Raw genomic sequence first — 16206 nt, forward strand, 5'->3', positions numbered from 1 at the left:
GCCATGTAGTACTCCATTGTGTATATAAACCACAATTTCTTTATCCATTCATCAGTTGATGGACATTTAGGCTCTTTCCATAATTTGGCTATTGTTGAGAGTGCTGCTATAAACATTGGGGTACAAGTGCCCCTATGCATCAGTACTCCTGTATCCCTTGGGTAAATTCCTAGCAGTGCTATTGCTGGGTCATAGGGTAGGTCTATTTTTAATTTTCTGAGGAACCTCCACACTGCTTTCCAGAGCGGCTGCACCAATTTGCATTCCCACCAACAGTGCAAGAGGGTTCCCATTTCTCCACATCCTCTCCAGCATCTATAGTCTCCTGATTTGTTCATTTTAGCCACTCTGACTGGCGTGAGGTGATATCTGAGTGTGGTTTTGATTTGTATTTCCCTGATAAGGAGCGACGTTGAGCATCTTTTCATGTGCCTGTTGGCCATCCGGATGTCTTCTTTAGAGAAGTGTCTATTCATGTTTTCTGCCCATTTCTTCACTGGGAGTAGACCTGATTTTTAAATAACATCAATGATATGAATGATTCAGAGATCATTTATTTAGCAGCTTCACTCAGAACCTACATGGCTAATTCACCTGGTATAGTGTTGATACATAATAAATGCTCAACAAAAGTCTTTTCAGTGGACAAATGAATGAATGGAACCTTAGTCTGTAAGGATTTGATGTAATAAGCCGTGGGGAGGTACTGAATCAATTACAATATGACAGTGTAATAGTTACTATAGCTATTTATTGTTGCAGTTGGAGTTAAACAAATGGAGTCCCAGGCTCCAGTTAATACATGCTACATATGTGACCCTGGGCAAGTTACTTAATCTTTAAAAGCCACAGTTTTCGGGGCACCTGGGTGGCTCAGTCAAGCATCCAACTTTGGCTCAGGTCATGATCTCACAGTGTGTGAGTTCTAGCCCCATGTCAGGCTCTGTGCTGATGGCTCAGAGCCTGGAGCCTGCTTCAGATTGTGTGTCTCCCTCTCTCTCTGACCCTTCCCCACTTACACTCTGTCTCTGTCTCTCAAAAATAAATAAACATTTAAAAAATATTTTAAAAACCCACTGTTTTCTTAGCTGAAAAATGGATTAATGATAGATAATATCTTTCTTACATTGTTAAGAGAATTAAGTAAGGTAATCATATAAAGCATTTGGCCCAAAAGCCTGATTGTTACTAAATATTTAATATGTTAACTGCTGTCATTATTATCATCATCACCATTCTGTAGACATACAAACAATGTGGATAGAGGACGTAAAGATGAATGTTTGCCAATTAGCTGGATAGACTGTGGAACTTGATTTCTTTTAAATTGTGATAATTTGTTTTTTAGTTGTTTGTCATGTTCACTCATAGGCTGCAGAGAGAGAAGGGAGGAATATGAAGCTTGTGTTTTTGAGTCATCTGTAGGACTTTATAATGGTCATCCTTCTATAAAATAGCTGAGGCAGTGATGCTCTACTTCCCCCAAAATCTGTTTATATCAGTGACCTTGTTTTTTAACAGTTTAAAAAATACTGTCACTATTATTAACACAATATAACAAGGCCAATTTCACTCTTACTGCACTTTTGTAAAGTTTATTATAGGGAAGAGTAGTCAAGGGAGTGAGTTTTTGAGATACCTTATTCTAAAATCTATAAATGACTCGCCACAACTATCAAAATACATTCTTACATGTATTTAAAAACCAGAACATGTATCTTATTAATCATTGAAATCCTTAAGATGAATTGGATGGCACAACAGCTACCCTTTTGGGTTTAGGTAGTGTTCCTTCATGAATCCATGCCTAAATCTTCAGTATACAGTTTTAGGTGCCTCATTCAGCCAGTCCCAGTGGTATTTCAGCTTTTAGCTTTGGCGCTCCGGTTATACTTTTTCTTATCCTTGGCAGGACAGCCACATTTGCCACAGATTGACTTCTGAAGGTGGTAGGCCTTAGAGCCGTAGCAGGGTCACAGCTTGTGTGTCTCATTGCTGTGTTTTCCAAATGATGATGTCCCCTCCCTTGTTCTGCAGCTGAGACCAAAGAGCAATGTTCTTACAATTCTAACACTAACTATAGTTATTTCCAAACCCTCCTTTATCTTTTGTTTTTAACTGAGTTCCCTATTCATTGTTGTTTTTGAGATCCTTTCACCTGTGCTAAAGAAGCATCTTAGGGATCCTTATGTGTGTATATGTATACACAGATAATGCTCTGACTCAGAGGTTGTCTGTAAAGGTTATCAGAACAAGGTAAGCATGTACTTTTTGACTGAATGATGCTCAGCTTCTGAATAGTACTAAATGGCATCCTTTTAGTATGGCATCCATTGCCTGAAAAATGTCTACACTCTATGAAACTTTTGAAGACCTCTCATCTACTGAAATGTATTTCCACTTAGGTTACTGGTACAGTATTGTATTTTGATATCCCAACCTAGGATGTTAAGTTCTAAGGACCCTGCGTTATGTCAAGATATACAAAGATTTTCTTAAGGCTATGTAGTTCTTCTCACCTTTTTAGGGACCATAGGGGTAGTGTATAATATATTGTTTTTCACAAAGTAGGAATTTATTTTTTTTAATTTTTTTTTTTCTTTTCAACGTTTTTTATTTATTTTTGGGACAGAGAGAGACAGAGCATGAACGGGAGAGGGGCAGAGAGAGAGGGAGACACAGAATCGGAAACAGGCTCCAGGCTCCGAGCCATCAGCCCAGAGCCTGACGCGGGGCTCGAACTCACGGACAGCGAGATCGTGACCTGGCTGAAGTCGGACGCTTAACCGACTGCGCCACCCAGGCGCCCCTCACAAAGTAGGAATTTAATACATACTTGTCAGTTGAGTTAAGGAATGGACGAAACTAGAGAAGAGGTCAATTATATGAGGGGGAACAGCTCAAGGATCTGAAAACAGAAGTTTCTAACAGTGAGAGACTTTGAGATGACGAAAGTTCATGAATACTCTAGTTTAACTTCAAGAGCAACAAAACAGCTCTAAGTAATCACAACCCTCACAGGCTTGTCAGGATAGTACTTTTTTTTATTATTATTATTTTTTTTTATTTAAAAAAATTTTTTAAGGTTTTTATTTATTTTTGAGACAGAGCAAGACAGAGCATGAACGGGGAGGGGCAGAGAGAGAAGGAGACACAGAATCGGAAGCAGGCTCCAGGCTCTGAGCCATCAGCCCAGAGCCCGACGCGGGGCTCGAACTCATGGACCGCGAGATCGTGACCTGAGCTGACGTCGGACGCTTAACCGACTGAGCCACCCAGGCGCCCCTGGATAGTACTTTTATTAGAGAAATAAAATAAATACATTTATATCAAGGATTTGTTTAAAAGTTAACACTTTATAGCATTTTTTAAACTATGAAATGGCTATTATAGAAGCCATTGGAGGCTACTATAGAAGAAAAAAATTTTTTAATGTTTATTTATTTTTGAGAGAGAGAGAGTGCAAAGAGGGGAGGGGCAGAGAGTGAGGGAGACACAAAATTCTAAGCAGACTCCAGCCTCTGAGCTGTTAGCCTGACATGGGGCTCGAAATCATGAACCGTGAGATCATGATCTGAGCCAAGGTCGGATGCTTAACCAACTGAGCCACCCAGGTGCCCCAACTATAAAATTTTAATTATTAATATTCGATCAAGAAAGGTTTTGGGGTGCCTGGGTGCTCAGTTGTGTGTCTGACTCTTGATTTTGGCTCAGGTCATGATCCCAGGAGTGTAGGATCAAGCCCTGCAAAGGGCTGTGCACTGAGCATGGAGCCTGCTTAAGATTCTTTCTCCTTCTGCCCCTCTCTGCAGCTCATGCTCTCTCTCTAAAATAAAGAAAGAAAGATTTTGTAGTTTACCTAGAACTAACTAGAACACTCTCTTTATTCTAATTTAGTAGAGGTAGGTGTGTGTGTTACCTATTAAAATATAAATTAAGAAATTTAACTTTTAAATAGTATAACTATTCATAAATTCATAAATATTCATACCTATTAAATATGTGTGTGTTACTGCCCATTGTTCGTTTACTTACAAAAATAGGCTCACCCATTCCAGGTTATTTTGATTTTTTTTGTTTTTGTTCTTTTTTAATCTAAGATAAATAGTAGGGATATTGGTAAATTGAAATCTTAGGGGCAGTAGGTGGTATTGCAGAGAAACTAAAAATAGCAAGTTTTGGGCTTAGTCCTTAAGGAATGTGTGCTTTTAAGTTATGCAGTGTACATGTATCTGAATATTTATTCTTAGAACTTCAAGTATTACTTTATGTAAATTCCCAATCTCTAGCTTTACCCTGAGCTTTGGACTCATTTTTGAATGAGGAGCACCTGGGTACCTCAGTCAGTTAAACATCCAACTCTTGATTTTGGCTCAGGTCATGATCTCATGGTCGTGGGATTGAGCCTCATGTCCAGCCCTGGGCTGGCAGCATGTCTCCCTGAGACATGCTCTCTGTCCCTCTCTTTCTGACTCTCCCCTGCTCACACACTCTCTCTCAAAATAAACCAAGTTAAAAAAAAAAAAAAAGAAAAGAAAAAAGAATCTGTGGCCATTAAAAAAAAAAAAAGAATGAATGTCTTACTTTAGTATGTTTTTACTCCATCTGACACCAAACTACCTTCTCAAATCTGATGCTCTTCATGTTTTCTTTTATGAAGAAAAATAATTATTTCATGTATACAAACAAATCTAAAGGAAATATAATAAACCTGAAATGAAACACTATAGGCACATTTGAAGTGCCCCTTTCTGAGTCAGTTCCTCTCTCTCTTTGCCTATAAGTAATTTTTATTCTGAAATTTTTTTTTATCATTTCCATGCATATTTTAAACTTTTAATTTATATTGGAGATATATAAGCCATATTATAGTATTCTGTGAACTTAACTTTATATACAAAATATATCTGGAAGGATACACGGGAAATTAGTCATATTGGTTATCTCCTGGAAGGGAAGCTGTACAACTGAAGGAAAGACCAGGATGGGGGAAATTCTTATAATTTTAAATCATGTGTTAGCTCTCAAAATATAAATTAAGAGATTTAAAATTGTAAATAGTATATTCATAAATTCATAAATACTCATCTATTAAATATTCCTATTTAACCGTAGAAATCTTACTTGCTTTTTATGCGTATTCATGTTTCTGTTTTCGAGACTTACTCATGTTGAAATGTAGCTCTAATTCATTCTCTTGTGTGAATGTACTAGTATGGTTTTTTTTTCATTCTTGTCTTGATGGATATGTAGGGATTTTTTTTCCCACTCAGTGTTTCACTTTTATAAACAATGCTACCATATAATGCTTTATTAAATATAGTTCCTAATACACATGTATAACAGCTAGTGTAAGGCAGAATTTCCCAAGAAGTGGGCCCTGAGTGGATGATAGGTGTATGAAAAGAGCTTTCCTTTAACCTTCAGGATGGCCAGGTGTGGCAAGAATACCATGGAATATATGCGGGAAGAGCCTTTTAGACTGAAGAAATAGTAAATACAAATGCTTAAAAAAGAGAGCAAGGTTGGTTAGTTTGAGGAGCAACCAAGTGAGATAGAAGAAGAGGGGTAGGAGATACAGCAAAAAGTAGGAGGGAGAGCGTACAGTTCTTATGGGGTCTAGTGTGTAAGGACTTGAGTCTCAGATCAAATGGTAACCCCTCTGTAGAAGTTTCCCTGTCTGTCTCCAAAGTTAGTGTTTCCTTGTCTGCGTTCGCAAAGCATTTGTCTGTTATTAGTTTTGGTAAGGTAGTGCTAAACATATATTATCTGTTCAATTCACTAGACTAGTGGTTTCCGAAGTATGGTCCAGGAAGCCCTTGGGGTCTCTGAGACCCTTTCAGTGTGTCTGCAAGATAAGTTATTTTCGTAGTAAAACTGAGACATTGCCTTTTTCACTTTCTTTTGCTCACAGTTGTACAGTGGAGTTTTCCAGGGGCTATATGGTATGTGGTATTGCAATAGACTGAATGCAGAAGATAGGAAAATGTAGATGCTTCTATTAGTACAGACATATAAAAAATTTGCAAAAATGTGAAACATTTAAGTGAATTAACAAATATATTTAATTTTTTTAATTTTAAAAATATTTTAAAATTTTCTTAGTTTTAATTTCTAATAGAATAAACATTAATAGATATAATTCATATAAATAAAAGCTCCTTGGGGGTCCTGTGATAGTGTAATTTATAATAAGAAATACATGTTTGGTCCCCCTTCCCATTCCTGACACAGAACTCCTAAAACTTTGGAATTTCCTTAGTGAAGAAAGCAACACAGGTCTTTCTCTGTGTTAAGGAGATGACTTTTGAAAAGCCCCTAGGTAACCTGAGGTTGGAGTTTGTTGCCTGGGAACCAACAGTGATTAAAGAGTTGGAACTTTTAGTCCCATCCCCTGACCTCCAGGGATAGGAAAGGGGCTGGATGTTGAATCAGTTACCAGTGGCCAGTGAATTTATCTTGCTTTTTTATTTTATATACTTTTATCATTTGTATATTGCTAAGGAATTATATTGTTTAGTTTTTAATTTTTAAGAAAAATATCTTCTGAGACCTAGTATTTTTTACTGTATGTTGGTAAGATTTATCTGTATTTTTACATTTCATCTGTTTTGACTGTTGTGTCCTATTAAATTGTGATAATACCACAGTTTATCCATTCTTCTATCAATGGGCATTTGGATTGTTCCCATTACTAACTGTGTTTCTGTGTGTGTTCTTATTCATGTCTTTGGTAATGGTATATGAGAGTTTTTCTTGGGTATTTATCCAGGAATGGAATTGTTGGGTCATGAGGTATATGAATGTTCTACTTGGTTAGGTAATGCTAAACTGTTTTCCAAAGCATTTGTACCATTTTAAAATTTCAGTTGCATTGTATGAGAGTTCCTTTTCTTGATTCATATCCTTTCCAAAACTTTGTAGACTTCTTAATTTTACTCTAATAATACTGTTTTTATTTACTTTTTGTATTGTAGAAAAATTAAGTTATTTGGTTATTTTTTTAAACAAGCATCCCCATAGATAGACAGTAAAGGAGGTATGAGGTGGCTGCCCCTAACCAGATACTTAATCACCTCCTTCTCCCTTGTATAGAATAATGTATATGCCTCAGGCAACCCACGGTTTTTTTTACCTGGAGGAAGGGGAGGTCCTTTGGAAAGTGTCCATTTCTGGGGTGCTGCATTCTGTATAGGATACCTTGGGGGCGAGGGGAGACTTGCAGGTGGAGAGGTCTGGGTAATGGGTCCTGAAAACCTGCTTGGTGCTGGGTTGATCAGAAGCTGAGGCTAATGAAGCCCAACAATATTACTTTTTAAGCCATCTTTTCTATGTTACTGTGTTAATTCTTTTGAGTTTTTTTTTTCTAGTTTTATTGAGATATAATTGACATATAACATTGTTTAATCCAAGGTGTACAACATAATTATTTAATATATATATGTGTGTGTGTGTAGCAAAATGATTACCACAATAAGTTTAGTTAATATCACTTACCTCACATAATTATAGATTTGTTTTCTTGTGATGAGAGCTTTTTAATATCTACTCTCTTAGCAACTTTCAGATATATAATACAATATTGTTTTGATGGTGACTGTATGTAACCATACTGTACATTACATCCTCAGAACTTATTTATAAGTGGGAGTTTTTTTACCATTTGTCTACCTTTACCTATTTTTGCTCATCCTTAACTCTGGCAACCACCAATCTGTTCTGTATCTCAATGAGTTTGGTTTTTTAGATTCCACATAAAAGTGAGATCATACAGTGTTTGCCTTTCTCTGTCTGGTTTATTTCACTGAGCATAATGCCATCAGTGTCCATCCATGTTGTTGCAGATGGCAGAATTTTCTTCTTTTTGTGGCTGAATAATATTCCATTTTTTATGTATATATACAGTTGACCTTTGAACAGTGTGGAGGTTGGGACACTGCACAGTTGAAAATCCACTTATAACTTTTGATTCCCCCAAAACTTTACTAATAGCCTACTACTGACTGGAATCATTACTGATTCCATGAACAGTCAGCTAACACATATTTTGTACGTTATATGTATTATATGTAGTGTTCTTTCAATAACAGGCTAGAGAAAAGAAAATGTTATTTTAAAAATCATAAGAGAAAATACATTTACAGTACTGTACTGTATCAATAAAAACCTCGTGTATAAGTGAACCCATGCAGTTCAAACCCTGTGTTTCAAGGGCCAGCTTATGTATAGTACCACATTTTCTTTATCTCTTCATTTGTCACTGGCCACTTAGGTTGTTTTCCATGTCTTGGCAATTGTAAATAATGCTGCAGTGAACATGGGAGTACAGATACCTTTTCGAAATAGTGATATCTGTTCATTCTGATACATGATACCTTAAGTTCTTAAGTTTCGCATTTCTAGAGAAGGATTTTAATTTACTGTTGATAACGTTTAATTTTTAACCCATTCCATAAATTTTGTAATTGTCCTCATAGGTTTAAAAATCTAGTAGATGTACATATCCTTAATCTTCTCTACCTGTGGGAACAGGTGTTTGTTTCTATTCATTTATATTTTCTTTTATATATCCTATTGGAATTAGAAAATATATAGGTCTCAAAATAGATATTTTTATTTTCTATATTTATATTACTCTTTTTATTTTTAAAAAAAATTTTAATGTTCATTTTTGAGAAAGAGCGTGAGTGGGGGAGGGGCAGAGAGAGAGGGAGATGCAGAATCTGAAGCAGGCTCCAGGCTCTGAGCTGTCAGCACAGAGCTTGACTCAGACACACAAACCTCCAGATCATGACCTGAGCCAAAGTCGATACTTAGCCAAATGAGCCGCCCAAGTGCCCCTATATTACTCTTTTTAAACTGTTGTGGCATTTCTAGTATTAGATTAAATAAAAGTAATGTCAGGAGTCACCTTTGGCTTTTGTTTGTAAAAAGGATAATTCTTATAATGATTTTCTGTCTTATAAATGGGCAGTATTGTACATATACTTTTTGATAACTCTGGATCTTCATTTGTAACATCATGTAATGAACACTGTGGCTCTTTTTTCAAAATCTGTTTTTTCTTTTGAATCTGCCTGCAGTTTCATGTCAGTATCCACCATCCTTATCCAGGTACACCTAGCCATGTTGTTTGGGGTAACTGCTTCACCTCCAGCTGTAGTAGTGGGCCTTTGAGTGGTTTTAGCCAATCAGATTCCATTTTCTGATGATGAATTAATTCCAGGTGGACATATAATTTAGGCTGGTCTAAACAAGGTACATTTCAGAACTCTTGCTTAGAATTCTGGCACAGAAGTATTCCGTGGCTGGCAGCCTTCCTTTAGCACTGGAGAATCTGGCTTTGAGAGGAAGCTTGTGTTATGGATGGCAGAGTGAAGATACAGAGGGAAATTTCTCGATGATGTTAACTGCTGAATCTGACAACCTTGAAGCAGATCCTCCCCTGGATTTTAGTTATACAAGTCAAAAAATTCGTATAGTGTTTAAATCCCTTGAATTGAAATAATGTTACTCGCAATAGAGTAGTAATTGAGATCCTTACTCTGATTTTTATATTATATTATTTTATATTATATATTATATTTTTATATTATACCTATGTATCATGAGTAATTCCCCTTTACTGGAACTGGCTAGAGATTGCCTTCTCATCTTTCTTTATTTTTGTTTGTTTTGTATTGTTTTTTGGTTTTTTTTTTTGTAAATTCTGTTGTTTGGGCTCAACTTTGGCCCGTTTCCCTCCATTTTCAGTGTCCTATATTGAGGTCTTATTCTCTGTGTAAGAGGTAGGGAAGAACACTGTCTTCCTTCATCTCCCAACTCTTTTTGTGCAGTTCAGTGCTATTCTTTTTTTTTTTCTTTTTTTTGAGAGAGAGCGCAAGTGCTAGTGGGGGAGGAGCAGAGAGAGAGAGGGGGACAGAGGATCGAAGCAGCCTCTGTGCTGAAGCAAACACCAGACAGCCTGATGAGGGGCTGAAACTCAGGAACCATGAGATTATGACCTGAGCTGAAGTCAAACACTTAACCTTCTGAGGCCACCCAGGTGTCCCAGTTCAGTGCTATTCTTTGGTTAGGAGGGAATGGAAGAGAGAAGAGGAAGAAGAGGAAATGTCAGATAACCTATCTTGCCTTGAAATTCCAATAACCCTTGTTCTTACAGACTCTGCCCTTCTATTCCATTTGCTCATCCTACCTCCTATAAGGTAAAAGAGTCACCACTTCTCTGGCAAACACTGTAATGAATTAGGAGGCATTCTTGGTATCCAAGTTGAAATTCTGATTTTTTTATTAGAACCATACATGGTATTCATAGTATTCTGTCAAAAGTGTTTCATGCACATTGAATACTTACATACTTTAATAGGCTTTTATGGGACAACTTAACAAAACTTAACACCAAGTAATACCATTTTTCCTATGAAAAATATGTCTACTGAGATCTCTAGAAACCTGATTATAATAAACATCTTTACAGTATAACTGAGGCCCTAATTGGAGAATGCTTGCATTATGCTGTGTTGATAACTTGGTTTCATGTTTACTGTAAATTTTTTTCTGTCTCTTGCTTTCATGTAATATTATCAGCTGTTTATGTGTCTCTTACTATTCCTGCTTCTAATAACTTCTCTTTACTTCTGTCACAATTCCTTTTGCTACTGCAAATCTGTTTTAGGGGAACTCAGACTGTTTTCACTGATTTCTGGGTAGTGATATGAAAATTAGGAGTGTCAGAAGTCTGCTCTCTAGGGCGCCTGGGTGGCGCAGTCGGTTAAGCGTCCGACTTCAGCCAGGTCACGATCTCACGGTCCGTGAGTTCGAGCCCCGCGTCGGGCTCTGGGCTGATGGCTCGGAGCCTGGAGCCTGTTTCCGATTCTGTGTCTCCCTCTCTCTCTGCCCCTCCCCCGTTCATGCTCTGTCTCTCTCTGTCCCAAAAATAAATAAAAAATGTTAAAAAAAAAAAAAAAAAAAAAGAAGTCTGCTAATTATTGCTTTACTTGGACTAGACTTTCTTCCTCTGGCTAGTGTTGTACATGAATCTCCCCTAGGATATAAGCTCCATGAAGGCAGGGACACATTCTCCAGAGGTCTGGTACAAAAAAGACTCTTGGTAAATACTGTCAAATGAACCAGTTACTCTCTGTGACATTAAGTTTCTTGAAAACAATAACTGTATCTTACCCTTCATCTCCCTTTAAAATATTTTAAAATACATTAGAACAGTTTTTTGAACAATTTTCAGTATAGACATGGTATAAAACTCCAAAGGCACAAAAAGATACTCAGTGAAATATGTGTCTGCTGCCCTTGTGTACTAGCCACCCAGTTTTGCCCTCTTGGACCCAACTTCATTATTCATTTTTTAAAAATTATTTTTACATTTTTATTTATTTTGGGGGTGGGGTGGGGCAGAGAGACGGGGAGACAGGGTCTGAAGCAGGCTCTGCGTTGAGCACAGAGAGCCCGATGTGGGGCTTGAACTCAGAGGCTGCAAGATCATTACTTGAGTCGAAGTCAGATGCCCAACTGACTGAGCCACCCAGGTGCCCCTCATTACTCGTTTTTGTGTATGTGTGTATCCTTCTAGGGATATTTTGTGCTTGCAAAAGTATCTACATTTATGTCTTTAAAAACATAGGTTTTGAAAAACAATTTGCCCACCCCCACCCTCAACAGAAACAGAAAAGAGAGGTAGATAATTTGTTCAGGATTACTCAGCTAATTATTGGTAGAGCCAGAGCTGGAAAATTTTTTGAAATTACTACATTACACTCTAATCAGAATGACTTTTCTATGCTAAACTGTTAAAAAAAATTTTAGATTTTATTCAGTTTGGTCCTTGAAGATTCAGTTTTATCATTTGAATTTCAGTTTTTAAACAATAAATTTGTGATATGTAAAGAATAATTTTTGGTTATCCTAGAACTAAGTTAATTGAACAAACAGACAGTTTTACTTTGTGAACATTAATTTTGTATTCATTTCTATGTTAGTGTTCTTAGGAGAGCACGTGAATTGTTTTGGTTTCTGAGAAGACTGATCTTGATTTCTCCCTGCTGGAGAAATTTTGGAGAATATTCATATTGTTGAAAATTTTAAGATGGAAAAAGATTAGGTATACAGATGTGCTGAGCAATTTAAATCTTGAACAGAGTCCTAAAAGAAAACATTTTTCAAATACCTAACATTAGAAACCCTAAAATCCAAAGGGAAAAAAATCTAAACTTTATGTTTCAAAACATAATTGTCAAATTATTGCATTATTGCCAAAGAATCTTTCTGGCCAGATAGACTTAAGAAGAAGCAGAAAAAACTTTAAAAGACCAATAGCACCTTGCTAGCACATTGCTAATAAGGACTAATAGGTACTTAAACTGATGAAAGTGATTCAGACAACAACATATTAACCCCCTACTGTGCCATGTTTTAAGCTGTTAATAGACATTAGCCTTTTAAAGAAAGACTACCACTTTATATTCGTTTTGTAAGCTTTTGATACATTAGTGAACTGTTAGAGCCACTTGCTATATTTGAATCGCATTGCTCAGTGCATTTTCCAGAATACTTTTGAGAATAGCTAACTACTCTGAAAGTTTAGATTCTATGTGTCTTTGACTTCTTGATGTAACTAAGGAATAACTTTATGTTACATTTTGATTACTTTAACTATTTTTTGTAGAAGTTCTATGAGAGGAATAAATGCTGATAATATTTTTCATTGACAGAGAATATTAGATATAGGGAAAATGATTATTCTTAGGTTTTTTTTATTTTTTAAATTTACATATTAAGGCCAGAATTTTTTCAAAAAATTTCCAGTAGTATTATGTTTGTGAAATTATAAATGTTATGTATAATTGGTTAATTTCCATAAATACATCTAATTCCTAAATATGTGGCCTCTAAATGTATGTATGTATATATGAGAAGAGAGGATTTTAAAAGTGCAATTTGCTTTAAAATGTAAACAAACTTTAATGCTGACCTCTTACAAATTAGAATCATAACTTAAATTGTTGTTTGGTTATGATGCTTTTATAGCTGTCTGTAGAGATTAATAAATAGTTTTTGGATGTTTTATGTTTGGTGTTTCACAGTAATTTCAGTATAAAGCTAATAGAGATTTCTTGTGGTTTTTAGAATAATTTTGTCTTAAACTGCATGAAATGTTGAAGAATCTATTGACTGTATTAAATAATGTTGTAATGCATGTGATTTGGATATATTAATTTACAAAAAATTGAGGGCTTTGATAATTCTTTAAAGTAAAAACAGAAGCAGAGTACCTAATTTGTTGTACAGATGGTACATTTTTTTTTGTGACGACAGAAATGAATGAAACATACACAAAGTGCGTTTCTCTTATTTCTCATGCCTATTCAAAACCAAGGGGAAAAAATGAAGTAAAATATTTAATTGAGATTGCCTTCTATAGTTTGTGGACTTATTATCATGCCTACCAAGTTAATATTTGAAGAGTAGGTTTAGGCCTAGGAATTGAGTTCATTATTGAAGGTAGTATTGGGGCATAACTTTTTGCTAGCATGTCTTTTGATTAAGACCAAGTTATACCAGTTGATCTTCCTTATCCTGGATAGATGTTTTCTATGAAGTTAAAATAAGATAAATCCCTTTTCCATATCATTTTAGTATCAAATTCTCCAATTTAATATCCCACTTAGCTGGAGGGTTTTTTTTTTTTTTTAACTTACAAGATTTTTCTTTAAGTTTGTATGTCTATTCTGAGAGACAACACGAGTGGGAGAGGGGCAGAGAGAGAGAGGGAGAGAGAATCCCAAGCAGACTCCACACTGTCAGTACAGAGCCCAAAGCAGGGCTTGAACCCACGAAACAGTGAGATTGTGACCTCAGCTGAAACCAAAAGTTGCATGCTTAACCAACTAAGCCACGCAGGCGCCCCTAGTTTTGTTTCATAAATTAGAAATAAACAGTAAACAAGTATTTAATAAAAATTTTTTTTAATGTTTATTCATTTTTGAGGGACAGAGAGCATGCAAGCTGGAGAGGGGCAGAGAGAGAGAGGGAGATAACAGAATCTGAAGCACAGAGCCCAACGTGGAGCTCAGACTCATGAACCGTGAGATCATGACCTGAGCTGAAGTCAGATGCTTAACCCACTGAGCCACCCAGGCCCCCCGAAACAGTGAACAAGTCTTGAATGGCAAGTTTGAGACATTTCTAAAGACTGAAATTCCCTACTGAGAACCAAATGGGTGAAAACTGTTCATTCTTCATATGCAGGTTTTACTACAGTTAGAACAGAGGTAATCAGTAAATTTGGAGACATCAACAATCATTGCTTTCCCCAGCAGCAAGCATACAGAGGTTCATCTTCCTTTTAGTTTTAAATGGGTACCACAGCCCTTGAAAATCCATGTGTTTCTTTCCATGGGAAAAATATTTTCCAGTAAGCAGAGTTGAACAGTTTTGGTGAGGGGAGATAAAAGATACTGACTTTTATCTGTGATTGGTACCACCCTGGTAGCTGCTGCTGCTCCTGCTGCTACTGCTACTACTACCACTGCCAATCTGTACTGTGATAAAGTTTCCCAGGCCTGAGGATTCCTTCATTGGATTTATCTTAACATTACTGAACAGTTACTATGTATAAGGTGCTATGCCAAATACTGACTACTGTTCACCCGAACTTTGTTACTGAATTTTTGCCAAAATCGACCCATACACCGTCACCAATTCTTAGTTGAAAGAGCGTTCGTAAGTGCTGTGTAACACATAACATGTAATATCCTAACCTAACATTCCATAACATCAGATGTTCAGGTATACTCATTGTGAAAATTTAAACTAGTGTCTTCCTTATTTGATGGTAAAATTGTGAAGTTAGTGATACTTCACTTATAATACAGCGTTACTGCTTAGATAAACAGATAAAATAAGTTTGTACCTAAGTTATATTAATTTTAGTAGTAAACACAGATTTGGGTTCCTAATAAATGTTACAGCATTGTTTTGAATTTCAAATAAATACAAGTACTATTTTGAAATCAGCAAGTGATGAGAAAAATGTTATAAAGGGAAGGCAGGCATATGTTGCTTATATAATTAATTGACTTGCTGAATACTAATGTTTTCTGCTTCTAAAATTTCTTCTCACTACCTCCTGCCCCCCACCTTTAGCTTCTTTTTGCTTATTTTGGCAACATAAAAAGGTGTGGGAATAGCAATGTTAGTTGATACATTGTAGCTTGTACTATGTGCCATCCATTACCTAAGCATTTCATGTGCGTTTCATTTGACCTTCACAGTTCTTATGTGAAGTAGCTGCAGTGAGCTCTATTTTACAGATGAAATTGAGTTTAAGTAATTTGCCCCGTCCAAAAAAAAAAAAAAAACAGGAAGTGGGTAGACCCAGGGTGAGAGCACCTGTTGAGTGATCCCAGTGCACTGACTATATACCTTTTTATACCTTGACATTTATCAAAGGGATAAGACTAACTAGGTTATTAGGTATAGATAGATAAATCACATATTCTGTGCTGTAGGAGCTTGTGGTGTTAAAGAAAGATGAATAGCATCTAATTAAAGACAGAATGCTTTGTGAGCTCAGATGAGGTTATGACAAACTGCCTCTAGGGCAGGGTTATTCAGCCTTGGCACTTTTGATTTTTTGGTCTGTATACTTATTTATTGGGGGTTGGGGAAGGTTGTCTTTTACATTGTGAGGTTTTTAGCAGTACCCCTAGTCTCTACCCATTTGATGCCAGTAGCACCTCCCCACCCCAAACACACACACTTGCAACAAACCAGAATTGTCTCCCAACATTGTCAAATGCTTCCTTGGGAGATAGGGAATAAAATTGCCCCTGTTGAGAACCACAACTCTAGAATTAGAGAAGGCTTATCACATGTGACATTTGAGCAGAATCTTGAGGCCAATTGAAAGTCACATTCTAGATAGAACTATATGTATAAAAACAGGGAGTTGTGAATTGGTATATTACATATGGGAGTCAATAAGATGTTTGTGATGGCTGCAGTGTTTATGGTGTGGAGACCGAAGAGTTAGTAAGAGATAAGTTAATAACATAAATTAGGACCCAGTCTTGTATGTCGTACTAAGAAGTATGTAGATTTATTTTCTACAAGTATGAGGGAGCCACCATAGATGTAGGTAAGTGACAATCTGAATGACCTACACAGTTTTTAATTGTCTCTTTGCTTCTT

General features: G+C 36.4%; 1 protein-coding gene and 1 pseudogene across 1 annotated transcript in view; one reads left to right on the plus strand and one right to left on the minus strand.

Annotated features, from left to right (window-relative positions):
• Positions 1-16206, plus strand: part of TBCA (tubulin folding cofactor A) — a 78502-nt gene that overhangs the window by 7381 nt on the left and 54915 nt on the right. The window lies entirely within an intron of this gene.
• Positions 1739-14592, minus strand: LOC131489107 (large ribosomal subunit protein eL37-like; annotated as a pseudogene).

The sequence above is a fragment of the Neofelis nebulosa genome, chromosome 1, assembly GCF_028018385.1.
Source record: "Neofelis nebulosa isolate mNeoNeb1 chromosome 1, mNeoNeb1.pri, whole genome shotgun sequence".
Classification (NCBI taxonomy): Eukaryota; Metazoa; Chordata; class Mammalia; order Carnivora; family Felidae; genus Neofelis; species Neofelis nebulosa.